The sequence below is a fragment of the Macrobrachium nipponense genome, chromosome 4 (genome assembly GCF_015104395.2).
Source record: "Macrobrachium nipponense isolate FS-2020 chromosome 4, ASM1510439v2, whole genome shotgun sequence".
NCBI lineage: Eukaryota > Metazoa > Arthropoda > Malacostraca > Decapoda > Palaemonidae > Macrobrachium > Macrobrachium nipponense.
Genome location: NC_061100.1, coordinates 121,676,471 through 121,690,038, shown reverse-complemented (window position 1 = coordinate 121,690,038; position 13,568 = coordinate 121,676,471). Strand labels below are relative to the sequence as shown.

At 38.6% G+C, this 13,568-nt stretch overlaps 1 protein-coding gene across 5 annotated transcripts in view; it reads right to left on the bottom strand.

The window, feature by feature from the left end:
• The window catches only part of LOC135211107 (solute carrier family 23 member 2-like), an 81,898-nt gene that overhangs the window by 64,578 nt on the left and 3,752 nt on the right, over positions 1-13,568 (bottom strand). The window lies entirely within an intron of this gene.

Genomic DNA, 13,568 nt, shown 5'->3' with positions numbered 1-13,568 from the left:
ATGCAGATAAGCTTTTCCCATTATTCACAGAGGGCATCCAAATGCAAGCCAGATTGTGTTTGTGAATCCTGTGATGTGGAAAATTCCATCAAAAAGCGGCATAAATCCACGACAGCATATAGAGATGGGTCCAGAAATGTGTACTTGAAAACATCAAATAGGTTTCCTGCCACAAAGGACCTTCTGATGTTGTTCAGCAATCATGGAAACAAAAACAATGTCTGCAAAAGTTTCTAGAGGATGACTTCACCAAGCTTGCAAAGAATCATAGAGAAATTGTGTACTCTATCAGGCAATATTGTTGGAACATCTCCGGAGAAAGGATGGAAGTATTTGAATGTACTCACAGTGAGGCAGACAATCCTGTTCTTCATCTATTCGCAGATCCGAAAAGCAGGAAAAATGGAGACAGTTGTGATTGATGCCAAGGACACAGATGTAGTGATTCTTTCTGCATGTGTTGTACATTAACTGGAGGGCTATCATGAGAAAAGAAACATATATTGAAGGAAAGAAAAATGTATCTTCTTCGAGCACGTAGGTCTGCAGCAAGGAGGCATGCCCGCACGCGTTGGAGGCGTCTGTTCTCATGATTGTTCGAGAATACTCAGGTGCATTATGGAACTCAGCACTTGCCGTCGTTAGAAACGCCGCGTATTATGATGCAACATTTCGTCGAGAGCCTTCTAGAGGGACGGTGACATTCGCTGGTTAAGCTCCACCCTTTTCAGCCCTGCCCCCAGATCGCCGTATATATATATGACTGAGGAAGTAGAGAAATCAGATCATCATAGATAAGAGAAGAAGGAAGAGACGAAGGATAAGAGAGGGAGAGGATGCACGAGAGTGCGAACGGAAACAAGTAAAGTCCGCAGTCGGAGAGAGAGACCTTACCTTACAGACCTTACAGTTCGTTCGGGTTGCCCCAGGTCCCTCAGTGTGAGGCGCCTCTAATGTCTACCAGAGAGTTACTAGTACATCTTCTGGTATATTTTGCATCTTCCAATCTTGGATGGTCTGGGATGCAGTTTAGATATTTGTCGAGCTTATTCTTAAACACATCTACGCTCACTCCTGATATATTCCTCAGATGAGCTGGCAACGCATTGAATAGACGCTGCATTATCGATGCTGGTGCGTAGTGGATTAATGTCCTGTGTGCTTTCCTTATTTTTCCTGGTATAGTTTTGGGCACTATTAATCTACCTCTGCTTGCTCTTTCTGATATTTTTAGTTCCATGATGTTTTCTGCTATTCCTTCTATCTGTTTCCATGCCTGAATTATCATGTAGCGTTCTCTTCTCCTTTCTAGACTATATAATTTTAAGGATTGTAGTCTTTCCCAGTAGTCAAGGTCCTTAACTTCTTCTATTCTAGCTGTAAAGGACCTTTGTACACTCTCTATTTGTGCAATATCCTTTTGATAGTGTGGGTACCATATCATATTGCAATATTCAAGTGGACTACGAACATATGTTTTATAAAGCATAATCATGTGTTCAGCTTTTCTTATTTTGAAGTGCCGTAACAACATTCCCATTTTTGCTTTACATTTTGCCAAAAGAATTGCTATTTGATCATTGCATAACATGTTCCTATTCATCATCACACCAAGGTCTTTAACTGCTTCCTTATTTGTGATTGTCTCATTATTAGGTCCCCTATATGCATATAGCTTTCCTTCTCTGTCTCCATAATTTATTGACTCAAATTTATCAGAGTTAAATACCATCCTATTTACCTCTGCCCAATCATATACTTTGTTAAGGTCTCTTTGTAGAGCGTTCCTATCTTCATCACAAGTAATTTCTCTACTTATTCTTGTGTCATCAGCGAAACTACTCACTACCGTAACATTACTGTCTATGTCTTCAATCATAATAACAAACAGTATTGAGCAACCCCTTTCAGAGAAGAACCATCCTACAATTGGTTCTAAGGAGTAACCCGCCCTTCAAGTTTCAAGACTTAGGCATTTCTTCCTGCAGTACAAAGTCAAGAAGCCGTCTGAAGTTTCTACTATCCACTTTTGTGAAGCCCTCGCTTCGAGCACTGATTTCGACAGCTGCAAAATTGAACAGCAAGTATTTCATTACCGCACTGTTTCCCTATTTTACATATTGTCAGATTTAATTTTGTTATGTATTTTACATATTGTCAGATTTAATTTTGTTATGTAAATAGGAGAAACCATTCTGCATTTATGTTTGTTAATAAGCCTAAGCTTGTAAATAAACTTCTGTTCTGTTTGAGTTTCTTTCTATATTCGTATCCCGAGTTTCAACTGTTGGTGTTGAGTCCTTTTTGTTTATTATAATAGAGAACCTGAGCGGATCTCTGTCCGTAACAAGGGCACCTATGTTATCAAACAGAAAGACAAAATCATCAGCTGCAGAGACCTGTCCTCGGATGATGTAGCTGAAATATTAATCCCATTACACATCCACAGTCACTGTGGATCTGATGCAATATCTGGTTTCTATGGATATGGGAAAAAAAAGTTTATGACAAAGGAATGGAAACTCATCAAGCACACAATCTTTTGAAAGACGTTGGCAAAATACTTCCAGTGGCACAAGTGTTGCTCTAGGCAATGGCCACATTCACTATTAGAAATATCTATAATGACACAATCAGTGTAAAACTTTAGGTGAAGCCAGAGCACTGAAGTGGGGTCAAATGAAAAGCAAGCCCATGTCCCGCAGGCCGCTAAATCCAGATTCTCACAATCTGCAGGTGATGGGAATAAACCACCAAGTTTACATTCGTCTAAACAATGACAAGCAGGATGTACCCCTAGATCCTACCAACCATAAATTGACACTGAAAAACAGTAAATGTATGCCAGTAAGATATACCCAGGATGGACACCCAAGAAGTTTGCATGACTTGGTTGAACACGAACAGAAAATTGTTGCACGATGATCATGAAACTGAAAGTAATGATGAAGTTTGTGACTCAGGAGCAAGCGACTCAGATAGAGACTGAAGGATTACATGTATGTGTTACAGAGATAAATCAGGCGATCGTTATTTTATTTAATTTACAATTGTAAAATCATAGCCATAGTCAAAATATGAGATGTTAATATTATTTAATTATGACTGTCTTAGATTCATTATTCTTTTATCGTATTACTGTCCCAGCTCAAGGACAGATTCACTGCCAATAAAATCATGAGAAGAAAATTTATTCCTTACTATTTTCCAGATGTTACTCAACGATAATGTTGGATTTGGCCCCCCAAAAGTTTTATTCTATATTTTGTGACTAAACATTCAATAAAACAACTCGAAATGGCAATATATGACATTCTTGACCTTCAAAACATATGTTTACATCGAAAAATCATAAATGTCAGACACGTAGAAGTAAAGATTTGCAATTTTTTTTATATATTGTGGTAGCGCATGGCGGCCATTTTGAATTTTCGTATCTAACCGAGTTAGCCCAGATTTTCACGAGGTGCACTCCAGCTCATTTTGATCAGCACCATCAAATCGACCAAAACCAACTTTCAAACCTTGGTCCCGGAAAAATGGTCACAGGACCCCTTCTGTGGGACCTCTACTAGAATAATGATGGCTTCCCTTTCCTCTCAGCTGCTGTGTATACTATGCAGATACGATTGATTATCTGATGATTCATGTTTATATTTCCTTTGATTGCATTATGCACTCCTTGTTGCTGTTTATTTGTGTCTTCTTCCCATACGCATTCAATTTAGGAGAGAGTTATGTTGTAATCTAAAAGGCTTGTTGGACTTGATCCATATGAATACCAGGACATTCTCTCTTTTTAATTTTCGCTTACTCGGGGAGTAAGCCTACAAACTACTTTGTTGTTCTCGTTTTTGTTGGTGGGTAGGAAAGATCTATGGAAGAGCCTCAAAAGGTCTGAAAAGTGTGTTTCGCATTGAGTTAACATTACAGGAATATTAGGATATTTATGATTTATTTGTGAGAATGAAAATGTAAAAAAATAAATAATGTGCATGTTAAACAGTACAGAAAAGATGTTTCTAATAAAATATAACGCATTCAGTTTAAGTTTCGTTGGTGAAACAATTAAAGCTCTATACTATTTGACCGTGGATTTCAGTACGTTTTAATTTACGTAGTATATATAATGTTTACAACTCATACGTAAGGGGGAAAATTTTTTGACACGTTCCGAGTAAGCTGGAGATCGGATCACGCCTTGTTTTTTGGCCGTTTAGGGGGGGATGCAGGGTGATTGGGGTAAGCAGCTACACAAGGCCCTCTATATTCCGTGAAAGCGGCGGAAATCCCATATGCAAATTCTACTTACACCAGAAGTCGAGGTTTATGAAGATATGATTAGTCTCACCTTTCCATGGTGATTAATATAGTTACATCATTTATTTCACACAGAATATCAATTTCATACGAATCTCGTCGCTACTAATAAAACGTACAAGTACAATTAAATTATCACATCCTGTAGTGGCAACTGATGTAACAAAAGAATTCCGAGGTGATGTGTCCAGTGAAGGTGAAAAAACAAGTCGTTATTGTTACTGTTTTCCTCCTCCGTCAAGTACACATGTGACAGAAGATCATTGCTGCCACAGTAGAGTTCAGTTTGCCATAAGAAAAAATTCTCACTTTTAAATAATAATTGCCTTTTCTGTGGCGGGAAGATGACGTCATAGTGAAATTTTTTTTTCCACTTCGTTGTAGAGTATGGAACGGAATGGAATATAGAATTCAGCCCAAAGACCAAGCACTGAAACTATGAGGTCATTCAGAGCTTAAAGGGAAATTGAGAGTGGATAGGTTTGAAAGGTGTAACAGAAGGAAAACCTCACGGTTGGACTATGAAATAATTGTTAGGAGAGGGATAATAGTAAAGTGGAAGAGAGAGAATATACGTGGCGGTACAGTAAAAGGAATGAAAGAGGTTGCAGCGAGGGACCAAAGAGACGCTGCAAAGAACCTCAAGTAATCCCTACAGTGCCCCGCTTGAAGTGCACTGACTGCACTGCCATCTTACGGGGTGTAAAGAATGGACACACTGAGTTACGTCTTCATTTTAATAGTGTCATTACACATAGAATCGCATGTACGTGGAAACTGTATGATTTTACGTTAACGTTTCGCTATAGATCTCAAATATTGCGTGATCGCAACGGGGGTCGAAAGGTGGGCTGAGTTACACCCACTATTGTGTTTTAGATGAAGCTGATCGTATGACACCAACAGACTCCTCCTCGCATAACAGCCCGTAAGTTATGATAATGATGTGAAGGGGCTATCGTAGCGTCCATGATTTACAACGGATGTTTATGACAAAGTTAAGTATATCTGAGTTTAACCAGACCACTGAGCTGATTAACAGCTCTCCTAGGACTGGCCCGAAGGATTAGATATCGGTTAACTACAGATTATTGTGGAATCCGAATCACATTATATCGAGAAATGAATTTCTAATCACCAGAAACAAATTCCTATGATTCCACGTTGGCAGAGCAGGGAATCGATCTCAGGACTTTAAGACAGCACGGGCTCGTGCTCGTAGAGCAGCCTGTAAATTACAGCTGAGACGATAGCTGTATAGTATATATAAAAACAGCGAACAGTTACGTGGTGGTGTCAACACTTTCTCCAAATGAAGACGTTGTTTCAAATGACCTTGAAGTCTCGTCGTTCCTCGGTAGACGCCAGATTGTGATCGTCGGGAGCTATTTGGCGTATCCTCTCCAATCGACAGACCGGTGAGCGGTTCGATATATTCTAAGGGCGCGGTCACAGGGGGCGTCCTATCGGAAGGGCGTGATCCCGATCGATAGTGCCGTTATCTGATAATAGCAAGTCTCCTGATACTTGTACTTAGTCGGTGAAAACGACATTGGTAAGGAACATATCTACGATCGGATAAATACCATTTTCGGATGGGTGTGATGTCATGTTCATGTTTCTCATACAGAATTGCAATGGAGATTAAGCTGCCATGGATAGACATCCCACTACCTTTATCTAGAGCAGTGTTTCTTCAACTTTCTTGTGCAGCGAACCCCTTTTATTAAAATTACTCTATGTAGCGGACCCCTGTTTATGATAATTTCCCTCTTCGGTTTAAAAGTGTTTTCATGGTATAATATATAGTGCTAAAATTCCTACTGGCTTATTTGTTAATGGCTTATCTTCAACATAAATGTTGACATTTTACTCAAAATAACTTCAACAACATTTAAGAATTCAGGACGTTTTGACCACAAATGTTTTTGAGCCACGTTTTAGCCTAACATTTATCTGATACCGAGTCGCCAAATTATCCTGCGGACCCCTTGGAACATTCCACGGACCCCTGGGGATCCTCGGACCACACTTGAAAAAACACTGATCTAGAGCCTCTCTCTACTAGAATAAAAAAAATTAAGAAAACGATAAAATGGAAAACTTCAAGACACGTGAGGTGATAGATAACACCGAGTGAAGGTCTTACAGTTTAAGCAAATTAGGATATCATACCACTGCTTTACTACCGTATTATTCCCAGTTATAAAAACCCACAACGAATATGTAATTCAAGTTACACCCAGAGTGAGTAAGGCTAAATAAATCTATTAACATTTAAGTATGAAAAGAACTTAGTGTACGGCATAAAGTCGTGTCTCAGATCTTCTGCTCATTAATGATTCATGAACTATCTTTGTCATTCTTTTTTTGCTTGCCTCATGCTTTTCTGCAGGCAACAGTATATTTCGCTGCATTCTAGTATACATGCTCAACAAGATAGACAGAAATATATGTATTATATATATATTTATATATTATATAATATATATATATATATATATTATATACTATATTATTATATATATATAGATTATATATATATAATAGATATAATATAATATATATAATTATGATAGATATATATATATATATAATTATATATATAGATATATATATATATATATATATATAGATAGTGATAGTAGATAGTCTAATAAAAGGAGCCCATAAAAGCACCAAAATATAGAGAGAAAATACTATATTTCAGAGACTGCTGTCTCCCTCCTCAGGTAAATGAATGAAAAAATTTACAGAAAAGGTGGTATTTATACAAGAGATCCATCCACAGGTAAGCCAATTTAGGTCACTGTGGATGGATCTCTTGGTATAAATACCATACCACCTTTTCTGTAACTTTTCTCATTCATTCACCTGAAGAGGGAGACAGCAGTCTCTGAAATATAGTATTTTCCCACTATATTTTGGTGTTTATACGGGCTCCTTTTATTACATGGAATTCTGTTGTATCAGAATATTTTATTAGTCAGATAGATAGATAGTAGATAGATAGATAGATATAGAAATAGATAGATAGATATATATATATTTAGAATTATATAGGATATATATATATATTATATAGAAATATAGATATATATATATATAATAATATATATATATATATATCAATATATATATATATATATATATATATAAGATATATATATATATATCTATATATATATATATATAATATAGATTATATCATATATATATATTATATTATATAATTTTTTTATATATAATATATATATATAATTATATATTATATAATATTATATATATATACCTCTAATAAAAGGAGCTCCTTTTATTAGATGGAATTCTGTTGTTACAGAACATTTTTACCATTCATATATATAAACATATACATATATGTATAAGTGTGTGTGTCTGTGTGCACGCGTGCGTGCCATACGAAAAGCAAGAGGAAAGAATGTACATTATCCATTTCCTACTCAATAAAAAAAAACCTGACTGATTAGCTGGCTGCAGGAAATGCCGGAGTGAGTGTCAAGCCGCCTGTATCACCTGGTGTGACCTTGAATAATCTTCAGCCCCGTCCACGCATACTACTACCTGGAACCAGGCGACTTTCAATTTCCGTGTTTTCCTACTTCGTCAGGTCTATCAACCCAGGTGGAACCATTTGCTTGTATGAATGACGTGTTGTTTTCGTCTATCGTCTGCCGAAGGATGTATATTTGAATAACTTTTGTACTATATTAGCTTTAGTCCCCAACCCCCGCCCCCCACCCTTATTCACCAATGGCTGGAATGTCCCATGACCTAAAGAGTATTTTGTTGGATGTGGTATGAGAGGTTTGTTGTGTGATGACAGCTAAGACGGGCATTCCAGCTTTATTTTCGGGATTATTGAGGAAGTACCATTTAATCTTATTGTAAGTATTAGTGGTCTCGGTAACCATTAGGTCCTACAAGCATACAAAGCTACTATAAAAAAGTACTTCACTCCTGAGCAAAAGGTTATTGACATCCAGCTCAGCATTGCCTCGATGATGGAGAAATTATCCTTCCGGAGGGGTGTCATATATATATATATATATATATATATATATATATATATATATATATATATATAATATATATAATATAACAGGAAGTATTCGATCAATTTTCTCTGGAACCTTTCGATATCTTGTCTATTATCAGTAAATATTTCGAACTTAATAACATTTAGTAATAATACAACGATCTGGAGGATTCTTGTGCGTTGGATTCATGGCCGGGAAACTTCCTGACATTCAAGTGGCAAATAAGTGAAAAAAATACTTTCTCTTTCTCTCTCTCTCTCTCTCTCTCTCTCTCTCTCTCTCTTCATCTAAAACAGATAAGACATAATGTTTACCATGGAGAAATGCGGGAGAAAGAATAGATTATAAGACTGGTTCGTTACTTTCTAAAGAGTCTAACTCTAAATGATATTAAGAAACCAACTGTAAAACCTTCCACCTTCTCCGGTTACTTTGAGTACAAAAGTACAAGGAACTGAACCTTCAAGACTCAATCATGGGTTTGTCAGGTGAAGACCATCCATTCTGTGACGCTTGTATTGTCTCCTTGACTGCGAGACATTGCTGATCGATTGCCACAGTCATGGGGGTGTAAGACATACTTTCCTCTCCTAGGGAAGTGGTAAAGAAGTGTAAGACATAGGTTCATCTCCTTGGGACGGGACAGAGGGGTGTAAGACTAAGGTTTCTCTCCTGGGGACATGTCAGAGGGGTGTAAGACATAGGTTCCTTTCCTGGGTACACGACGGAGGAGTGTAAGACATAGGTTCCTCTCCTGGGTACGTGGCAGAGGGTGTAAGACTAAGGTTTCTCTCCTGGGGACATGTCAGAGGGGTGTAAGACATAGGTTCTTTTCCTGGGGACATGACGGAGGAGTGTAAGACATAGGTTCCTCTCCTGGGTACGTGGCAGATGGTGTAAGACTAAGGTTCCTCTCCTTATGACCTGACAGAGAGGTGTAAGACATAGGTTCCTCTCCTAGGGACATTACAGAGGGGTGTAAGACATAGGTTCCTCTCCTCGAGACGTGGCAGAGGGGTGTAAGACATATGTTCGTCTCCTGGGTACGTGACAGATGGGTTTAAGACATAGGTTTTCCTCCTGGGGACGCGTGTAAGACATAGGTTCCTCTCCTTATTGACCCTGCAGAAGAGGTGTAAGACCATAGGTTCCCTTCCTTTTACCTGACAGAGAGGTGTAAGCATTGGTACCTCTCCTTATGACCTGGACAGAGAGGTTGTTAAGAACCATAGGTACTCCTACCTATAAAATGAAAAAAAACCTGACAGAGAGGTGTAAGGACATTGTACCTCTCCTTATGACCTGACAGAGGGTGTTAAGACATGGTTCCTCTCCTTATGACCTGACCGAGAGGTTGTGACATAGGTTCCTCTCCTTAGACCTGACAGAGAGGGTAAGACATTAGGTACCTTCTTACTTTGACCCTGACAAGAGGTGTAAGACATAGGTTTCCCTCTTATGACCTGACAGGAGGTGTAAGACATAGGTACCTCTCCTTATGACCTGACAGAGAGGTTAAGGACCATTAGGTTCTCTCCTTATGACCTACAGAGGGAGTGTAAGACATTGGGTACCCTCTTCCTTATGAACCTGACAGAAAAGGAAGGTGTAACGACATAGGTAACCATCTCCTTATGAACCTTGAACAGAGGGAGTGTAATACATTGGTTACCCCTCTCCTTATGACCTGACAGAGAGGTGTAAGACATAGGTTCCTCTCCTTATAATGGACCTGACAGAGAGGTGGTAAGACATTAGGTTCCTCCTCCTTAATGACCTGACATAGAGGTGTAAGACAATAGGTACCTCTACTTATGACCTGACAGAGAGGTGTAAGACATAGGTTCCTCTCCTTATGACCTGACAGAGAGGTGTAAGACATAGGTACCTCTCCTTATGACCTGACAGAGAGGTGTAAGACATAGGTTCCTCTCCTTATGACCTGACAGAGAGGTGTAAGACATAGGTTCCTCTCCTTATGACCTGACAGAGAGGTGTAAGACATAGGTACCTCTCCTTATGACCTGACAGAGAGGTGTAAGACATAGGTTCCTCTCCTTATGACCTGACAGAGAGGTGTAAGACATAGGTTCCTCTACTTATGACCTGACAGAGAGGTGTAAGACATAGGTTCCTCTCCTTATGACCTGACAGAGAGGTGTAAGACATAGGTTCCTCTCCTTATGACCTGACAGAGAGGTGTAAGACATAGGTTCCTCTCCTTATGACCTGACAGAGAGGTGTAAGACATAGGTTCCTATCCTGGGGACGTGACAAAGATGAACCTAATGCTTTCCATGAAGGAAGGGAAAGATACCAGAGCCCTTTATTTCAAAAGAATGTAAAAAAAAAAAAATAAATAACAATTCACTTGCTTTTACTAGAGGTTATCTAAAATAAAAAAATAAAAAGCAGCAGTTGGCGAGTGGGCGGTTCATCTTATTCCTCAGATATAATTGTTTGTACTAAATGTTATCAGGAGCTAACAGTAACATGAGCGTCTTACGCTCTCCCCACACCGCAGGTGATGCGGTTTTCCAAAACATCATCACATACGTACAGTATTTTATCAATTTTCTGGGACTCGGCAGAGCCAGAGGTGATGGTACTATATATATCTCTGCCAAACCTTGTAGGCGGATTTCTCATATTCGCTACGTTGCCTTATCTTCAAAACAGTCTCTATCTCTCTCTAATCTGTCGAGGAATGTTAACAGATTCCTGTCTACCTGATGGTCTCGCTCAAGGTCAACCCCATTTCAGTTCACGTGACTGATAAGAGCAAAATCTATACGTTTTGTTTTTCTTCCAGAGAGACGTAAGCTGACAATCCGTTTTTAAAACATTATGAACATACACACTGTGCGTGTATGTGTTTATACTTTGCGGTTAGGACATTTTCATTGGTCAAAATTATAGTTAGTTTTATATTGTTGGCTTTTCTCTGATATTACTTATTAACACTATTTTTCCTTGTTGGAGTTTACTTGATGTTCCTATATAGTTTAACGTACTCTAATTTTCTACTTTCCCAAGACGGCGAATTGCTGTTTCTTTTCGTTATATTTTTAGAAGAGAGAGAGAGAGAGAGAGAGAGAGAGAGAGAGAGAGAGAGAGAGAGAGAGAGAGAGAGAGAGAGGCATTTTTTTAACTTGACCCATTCTTCATTCGCAATTTAATGACAAACATATAACCAAGCCCATTTGTTTTATCTACAAACGTATGAAAATAATTCATTTACATCCAGTAATGCTCCGCGATTCTTTGTGTGTGTGTGTGTGTGTGTGTGTGTGTGAAATATCACGGAAAAATATGGACAACTTCCTTTGCCGTGGACAAAGAACGGTATACTGATCAGGATTAATCGAGTACTGTATTAATCCTGGTACAAATTTGCTTCCGAGTTGCATGGAAGTATCCACGGTCTAGGTCTAGACAGTGGAGGTAACCACGCGAATATATGAGTGTAAGACAGTCATCACCCTCGGGTCAATTACTAACTTTGACAGGAATTAAACAGATGTGGAAGAAAGGCTAAGGATACCTACCACAATTACAGGTAAATATGATCTTCGACATCACTGAAGAGTCGATATACTTGATGCAGCAGGGGCTTTTGAATTAAAGTAAACAGCAATTAATACTCTTGCATTTTGAGACCAACAGCGAAATCCTATAGCGTATACCACTATGTAAGCGCGGGAAATTTCAGAGAGGCAACGCGCAGTTTGAGGAAACCGCTAGGATACGCCAGAGCTGGGAGAGTTAAGACCTAGTTCTCTCTTTCGATAATGATTAGCGATTTTTAATCCACCAACCAACTAGCTCTCAGATTGGCATAATTTGTGTGGGTTAGTCTATAATTAGAATAGGTCTAAAAGCCCTTCAATGAAAGCAGGCTCAATGTTCAGTTCAGAATACATGAAAAAATTGTGGGTGTTACTGGTACTTGAGAATTAGAGATGGGGTTAGATAATTTTCTAATGATCATGAATGAACAAAAAAATACTGGAATGGAATGAACTGGAATACAGAATTTAGGCCAAGGACCAAGTGCTGGGACTTATGGCTAGGTCACTCAACGCTGAAGGAGGAATTGACAGTATATATATACAAAGGTTTGAAAGGTGTAACAGGAGGATAACCTCGCAGTTGCACTATGAAATAGTAGTTGTTAGGAGAGGGTGGGTAGCAAGATGGAAGAAAGAGAATATGAACGGATGTACATTAAAAGGAATGAAAAGGGTTGCAGCTAAGAGCCGTAGAGACGTTTCAAAGAACAGTAATCTCTACAGTCGGATGGCACTACCTTTCTACGGGCCATAAAAATACTCTCCTCTCTACAAGAGATTTTTCCCGCATAACTTTGTAGGCGCAACCTTCAGGAGGATTGCAAGTGCCGGAAGAAGCTGCAGCAGAATTCTAGACTGAAAGAATATACTTTGATCAACAACGCCAAATGCTATGACTGCCATCCTTGAGGCCGGTCCAGTTGAGCGAGAAACGACGACCTCCCTAAGCCTCTTTAATATCGCATTACCCTGGTAATAATTTACACTCAAAGGAAATTACATCTAAGTATACCGACTACGACCAGGATTCGAACCTATGCCTTACTTGCTTAGAACATGGGTGACAGTAACTTATGCGCTCAGCTGTCAAGATTTGTTTGTGCTTTAAGATACTTTCTTCTTTGTGCTAACACTAAATAGCATGGTTGGAATGCTGGTCAGGGCAGATGTGTATATTAATAAGTAATATACACTAGAGAGTGAATTCGATGTTAATAGCCAGCTGGTGACTTACATTTTAAAAATTTTAAAAATAAAAATATACATAAATGAACATTTTGTAATGATGAATTAATATATTCCACTACTAGCAGCAATAGACCATTCATTCCATATACACGGTATTACTTTATAATGTCGTCGAGGTATTCACCCAAACGCAACCGTGCGAAATTCTTTAGTAAAAAGAAAAACGCCACGCCCCTGAAGTGACACATTGCCGCGGGAAACAATACAATCGGCAAAGGATATAACGTCACAGCTAAGATGAATGTTTTAGTCTTGTGTTTATTTCGTCAGTTTTCACAAAACGTTTCGCAGTGTTGAAGAAAATATCAACACTTCCATAATTATTGCAGCTGTAGTTCTATTGGGAGCCCAGTGCAGTGTTTTTAGTATT